General features: G+C 39.2%; 1 protein-coding gene across 2 annotated transcripts in view; it reads right to left on the reverse strand.

The window, feature by feature from the left end:
* The window catches only part of trappc9 (trafficking protein particle complex subunit 9), a 243,329-nt gene that overhangs the window by 154,651 nt on the left and 81,546 nt on the right, over nucleotides 1-7,132 (reverse strand). The window lies entirely within an intron of this gene.

Raw genomic sequence — 7,132 nt, forward strand, 5'->3', positions numbered from 1 at the left:
CTAGCCCTGACATGGGATAATTTTCGGTTTTGGATGAACTATCCCTTTAAGATGAAGCTACAAACATACTGAGGCCTTCCCGAAAGAAGACAGTAGAAGACACCTGAAAACAAAATCAACAGGAAGCAAGAACACGAGGAACTACCAAAAGTGACATACTAGAATATCCATGAGATGGAAAGACACAAAACTGTAGGTGATTCACTGATCTGCTCACCGAAGCCAGGTCACGACCAGACACAGCAGGTCATGAACCGTACGTGTGCGTGTTTTGACAGTGTGACAGTACACCGATCATAATGGGGACGGCTAAAAAAGGGAAGTGAAGTGCACGTCCTTGTCTCCCAACCGAAGTGGAATGAACTTCAGTCAAGCTGCATCACATCACACTGCAGATACGTCCATCCCAAAGAGACAGACTGCATGCTGAGCTTACAGAAGATAAAGTTTGACAGTGGAATTTATGATTGCGTCTGGAGTTTCTGTTTTGATACACGGAGCAAGACAGGACAAGCTAAATTTTGAGGCCAGGGCTCAGTCGAAATAAGAAAACTCCAGCCGAAGTAATTACTGAAGTTATCTAACAAAAGGAAATGCTGGTGCAATCCTCACAAAGACAGAGGAAAATGTTTTCTTCCAACACTACAAAGACCTGAAAAATATCATTTTTCATTTGGAACATGCTGTCAGTGTTGAAATATAGCGGCAGGCAGTGCGCATATGGGTGCAGGTATGGAGGTTTCTGTATCAGGTGGCATAAATAAAGACTGCTGTGGGTGGCACAGGATGCGGTCCATCCCCGTATCTCATTCCTCAGCTTTCTGTTCAGTCATATTCAATGTCAAATACGACGCCGGTTTCTGGCTCTACTCGCGATGGAGGAAAGCGAATGTGTGTGTGTTCCTTTGCCTTTAGGCTGCCTGGAAAACAAGCCTGGGTTGCTGTTGAGCGCTCAAGTACCTGTAGAGACTCACTAGAGGACAGAGAAACAAGAGAGAAGGTGAGAAAGAAAGAAATGAGGTAAAGACATGTCCAGAAGCTGCCGAGTCTGACGGTTTCTGTCACAGTGGCCCTTTCTCAAGCAGCGAGAACATGGACAGATCCTCTCATTAAACATGTCAAGTGAAAAGACAGACACTAAGGGCATTTTCACACCACAATTTACCTGGAAATACTTCAGAAATCACATCTGGTGTTCTGTATTTTCTTGTCAGCTGTTTAGAATCTAAACTAGCAAAGCCCAATTTGTGAATAATTCATTCTTTGGAATCGTTTCCTTTCGATGAATTTGGCAAACAGGTAAGAAAAAATACGGTTTGATATTCAAGGCAAATCAGTTTGTGCTTCAGTCTGAATCAGTTCATGGTTCAGTCCAAATTGGTTTGTGGTTCAGTCCAAATCAGTTCATGGTTCAGTCCAAATTAGTTTGCGGTTTGGACCAAATTGGTTTGTATGGTAGTTCAGCCTGAAATGTTGTTTGATTCAGCCCAAATTAGTTTGTAATTTAGCTTGAAACGGTTCATGAATCAACTAGAATCAGTTTGTGATTCAGCCCAAATCGGTTTGTGGTTCAGTCCAAATTGGTTCGTACAGTAGTTCAGCCTGAATTTGTTTTTTGATTCAGCCTGAATTAGTTTGTGATTTAGCTCGAATCGGTTCATGAATCCATTAGAATCAGTTTGGCCATGTTCACACAGCAGCAGAATACGGTTGTCAGTCCTGTATTTGAGTCCGGTTGCATTCACACGCAGTGCGGTTATTTACGAGAGTGACAACCGCATTCTATTACCGAACTCACACCTGTACATTTTCAGGATTCACAACCGCATTCTCGGAATATTCGCGCTGCGTGAACGGAACCGCACTGGACAACTAGTTGTCTGTCACGTCATACAGTGCAAGAGTGCCGGTGTTTTGTGTGTGGTTTCGCTTTCAGTAACTTACTGCGACAGAGATGTGAGCTGTGCATCATTTTAAGGTGTTAGATCCAGTTACTGTTCTCCACAGGAAAGGCTCTTGTCAGTTTTGTGTTTCTTTTCAAATGCCGTGTATGCACGAGATGTCGCAAAGGACGTGACACACGTGTGCGTCGGTTAAAGACTGCGGCTAGCGCGCGTTTACCAGCTGCTGTTGGTTAATGAAGTTTTGATGGCTGAATTCGCGGTTCATGTCATGTGAAAAGTGATAGTACTTTCAGTTTTATGGACGTCGCCATCTTTAATATTACGTTGATTACTGTCGTCATGGTTACTAGTAAGAGAATACGGGCTTGACACTCGCTGCACGTTCATGTAAACAGTGTTCCAAACGCTACTGTAAGGTGCTGTGTGAACGAGACATTTCGAGACTCACACCTGTGAGTAAATGCAGTTGTCAAACCCAAAAATGACTGTGTGAACGTGGCCTTTGTGGTTCAGCCCAAATCGCTTCGGTATTCAGCTCAAATTGGTTCGAAATTCAGCCTGAAACGGTTTGTTATCCAGTCAGAACTGGATCATGGCTAATTCTGAAAATGTTAGCTGTTCAGGCTAAATCAGATCATGGTTGAATCTGAAATCTTTGGAGGGTTCACATACTGAATAATTTAGAGCAGTTTCTCACTATGTAAAACTGCAATTTAGAATCAGCACTATTGAGGTCTTATTTGTAAAAAAATAAAATAAAATAATTATTTTGAGACAGTTCTTTTCAATAAATTTGTTAAACGGGTAACCAGTCAGATCTGAATCAGTTTGTGAATTAAAGGTGCTAAAGAGGATGTTTTGTTTTATACATTTTTGCAATATTACTTGAAACTGTCTTTACTAACTGATAAAAGACTATTTATTAGGTGCACTGAAAGTGATAATATTAATATACATCATCTGTGCACGAGGTAGGGCCTTAAAAACATCAGCCAATCGTTTACGCGATCATCGCGTAAGCGTTTAGCCCTCTGGCTTGTCAATCACTGTCGTGACATTCCTTGTGAGAGACGAGCGCGGCTGCGCGCTCCAGTAACTTTCCACACTCCCCAGGCGCCGCATGCAATGTTTTTGTCAGGAGACAGGAGTACCAACTGCAGATTATGAGTTACCTGCGGTGAGTCCGACATAATGAATCCACTAACACGACACAGCGAATGCCAGTGGTAAACACTCGTGTTCCAATACTCGTGCACGATTTTTGGGAGGCGTTCCTTTGAAATTAGCTGTGACGGAGGGGTCTGTTCTTACGTATGCGCTCATTTCAAAAACTCAGTAACAGACTTTGGATTCTCAGTCGACGAAAAAATCCTCTCTATCACCTTTAATTTGAATCAGTTTGTAATTCAGCCCAAATGGGTTCAGTCCAAATCGAGCTGTGATTCAGTCTAAAATGGTCCGTGATCCAATCAGTATCAGTTTGTGGTTCAGTTGGAAAAAGTTTGCTGTTCAGTCTAAATCAGTTCATGATTCAGCCTAAATCATTTGGATATTTTCCGCACTTTAGCTTGTGAATAACACCTGCATGTGAATGACTCTGAAAAGACATTTTCAGACTAAAAGAGTGTCAACACCAAACACAAAAACACTAATAGTATACCATACCATGGTAAAAACAGAGTAAGAGTCATTATGTGGTACCCACTGGAGAGGTTTTCTGTAATGAGTCAGTCTGAAAAGCAGTCCGGATAAGATAATTGTGGATGTTTGGTGGGTGTTGAGCAGAGGAAGAAAACATCATTAGCTTCATGCCGCAATAAAGAACCACTTTGATTTCCACATGAGGGTCAATTGCCACAGGGACAATTCACTCCAGCAATACGGGAAGAAAAGAGGGAGATAGAAAGAAAGACAGAAAGAGGCAATAAAGACAAAAAGAAAGACAACAGTAAGTGCATGTAGAGCTGAAGTGGCCTGATGAGAATTCAATCATGGCTGTCCAGAGATACCTTCTTCAATTAAACCACAGCAGCTTCTGGCTTCTTATTTCCTGTCTAAATCCACTTCCTGTTCCTTATCCCTTTATCACTTCCCTTACTTTTGATTGAAATACATCTTTGAGTCCCTTAAGATGTTGTTAAGCCAATCAAATGATACTGTAATTAGCATAAGTATATATAACACATGCATAAGCACAAACCCACACACATGCACACACACACACACACACACACACACACACACACACACACACACACACACACACACACACACACACACACACACAATAAGGTCAGTTTTTAATGCTATTTTTGTCAAAGCATTTAAATATTACATAAACTAACAAAAGATTCATAAAATGTATAAAATATAATCAAATTAAATAAAATATTAATTACATTTAGATCAGTCTTTTAAAAATGCCCAAAGTTTTATTTTAGGATTAGGTACCTCTGTTTATTTTTAAGGATATTCATGTGTATGAATAGCAATAATAATTTAATAACTTAACTGAAGCACCTGGCTCCTAAAAGATCAAGTATTTGTAAAGTTTAGAAATGTTTATTTAAAAAAATAATAATAATAATAAAAATAAAAATTGTGAAACAGATAGTTAAGCTAGTTAGTGTCTGGAGATCCTGGTTTATGCACAGTAGGGAAGGCAAGCGCTTGGACATTTCCAGAGCCGAATAGGACACGATTCATGGATATTTTTTCTCTCTCCTGGTTTCTTTTTCCTTTGGCCATGTCAACTGTTAGTAGGAAACTAGACATTATATTTATAGTCCCACTGCAGCCTTCAGGAGATCTCCTCTCTCTCTCTCTACTCTTGGGCATTTCAACTCCCAAAAGAAAGAGATGATATACAAACAAATGTGTGTGAACTCACCCTAAGGGTGTTTTGAAAAATCCTGCCATGAAATATTCAATTGAGTGAGTAAAGCTCTACTGGGATGCATCTAATCCATATCTTTCAGCATTAATAACCAACAAAATGCCGTTCAAATCCAGTTACTTGGCTGCCTGCAAACCACAGAGGAGCTTTTTGCAGGTGTTTTGAAGGTGGGACCAAACAGAATTGATTTAAGCAATTAAAAACAACCCTTTCTGTCTAATTGGGCGATTCCTGGCCTGAATAACTTGCGAAGTGGACCAGACCTGCCAATAGTCAAAAGATCGACTCTTTGAGACTAATAGGAACATGACTCTTTTTCTTTTCCTGATTGTAGAGAAACACATCAAGTTACCACCCATAAAACTTGAGATGTCTGAAGAAAGAGACATTGGTTATTCTCTTATTACTGATATCATGTACCCTCAGATAGAACCGCTCAAGCTTAACAGACCTTCTTACATAAAACATAACAGTAAAACACAAAATCATTCCACATGTATTTCTTCCATTTTATTTTAGTAATTCATACTTGGGTGCTTTTATTTATTTATTAGTAGTGTTTACTAAGTCAAGCATCACTATTACTCATATTTTGGGTCAGTGATTCGAACAAACCTTAAACTTTAACTATTAAACTTCAGAGTGTAACTCTACAATGTTTGCTGAGAGACAATACATATTGCAGAAAACTCCACTTTCACTACAGAAAGATCCCAAGTCGTATCTACAGACAAGACTATCATGGAAACTTGAGGGTGGACCACCTAGCAACCATCCAGAACACCATGGCGACATGCTTAAAACCACTAACAACCTAACAACAACAAAACAGCACACTGGAAACCACTCACAACAACACTCTAAAAACATGGTAGGGTTCACATTTGATATTTTCTTCAGATTTTTTGTTTTGCTTTTTACATAATGCTAACTATAATTATTAGAAACTTTCCCTAATCCAAAACTCAACCCGAACTGGCATGTGCAAAACCGGTTCAAAAAGCATCTAACTCAGTGGGTTTCCCAAACCACTATACCACGTAAGAACCGTGGTATAATAAAAGGCACAATATGTAATTTTTTTGCCGCTAGAGGTCTAGCTTTATGAGATTGAGCATGGAATCATGGGAGATGTCATCTTCACATCATAGCCGGTGGAAAAGAAGCATTAATATGCAAAAAAAAAAAAAAGATAAACATCACTAATCAATAAAATGATCGTTGGCCGACTAGTTAAAGGTGCCATCAAACGTTTTTTTTACAAGATGCAATATAAGTCTAAGGTGACCCAAGAATGTGTCTGAAGTTTCAGCTCAAAATACTCCATAGATTTTTTTTTTTTTATTAATTTTTTTAACTGCCTATTTTGGGGCATCTTTAAATATGAGCCGATTTACCCTGCGGCCCCTTTAAATGCTCACACTCATGCCCACGGAGCTCACGCTTGCCTTGAACAGTGCATAAACAAAGTTTACACTGCTAATATAACCCTCAAATGGATCTTTACAAAGTGTTCATCATGCATGCGTCGGATTATGTGAGTATTGTATTTATTTGGATGTTTACATTTGATTCTGAATGAGTTTGAGGCTGTGCTCCGTGGCTAAAGAATAAAAAGTTGTGTTTATGAATTATACAGACTGCAAGTGTTTAAAAATGAAAATAGCGACGGCTCTTGTCTCCGTGAATACAGTAAGAAACGATGGTAACTTTAACCACATTTAACAGTACATTAGCAACATGGTAACGAAACATTTAGAAAGACAATTTACAAATATCATTAAAAATATCATGATATCATGGATCATGTCAGTTATTATTGCTCCATCTGCCATTTTTCGCTATTGTTCTTGCGTGCTTACCTAGTCTGATGATTCAGCTGTGCACATCCAGATGTTAATACTGGCTGCCCTTGTCTAATGCCTTCCATAAAGTTGGGAACATGGGCTGGCATATGCAAATATTGGGGGCGTACATATTAATGATCCCGACTGTTACGTAACAGTCGGGATCATTAATATGTACGCCCCCAATGTTATGTTGAGATTCACCTGTTCTTCTGAGGTCTTTTAAACAAATGAGACTTATATAAGGAGGAGGAAACAATGGAGTTTGAGACTCACTGCATGTCATTTCCATGTACTGAACTCTTGTTATTCAACTATGCCAATATAAATACAATTTGTAATTCTAGGGCACCTTTAATCTATCCATTTGTGTTTTTCCAATTGAAGACATTCATAAATGTCTCCATAGGAAGGTTTTGTCAGATTTATCTCTTTATGAGGACAAATCCATCACTAAAGTACTGCTAAGTAAATCCACACACACA

Source organism: Chanodichthys erythropterus, chromosome 15 (assembly GCF_024489055.1).
Source record: "Chanodichthys erythropterus isolate Z2021 chromosome 15, ASM2448905v1, whole genome shotgun sequence".
Lineage (NCBI taxonomy): Eukaryota > Metazoa > Chordata > Actinopteri > Cypriniformes > Xenocyprididae > Chanodichthys > Chanodichthys erythropterus.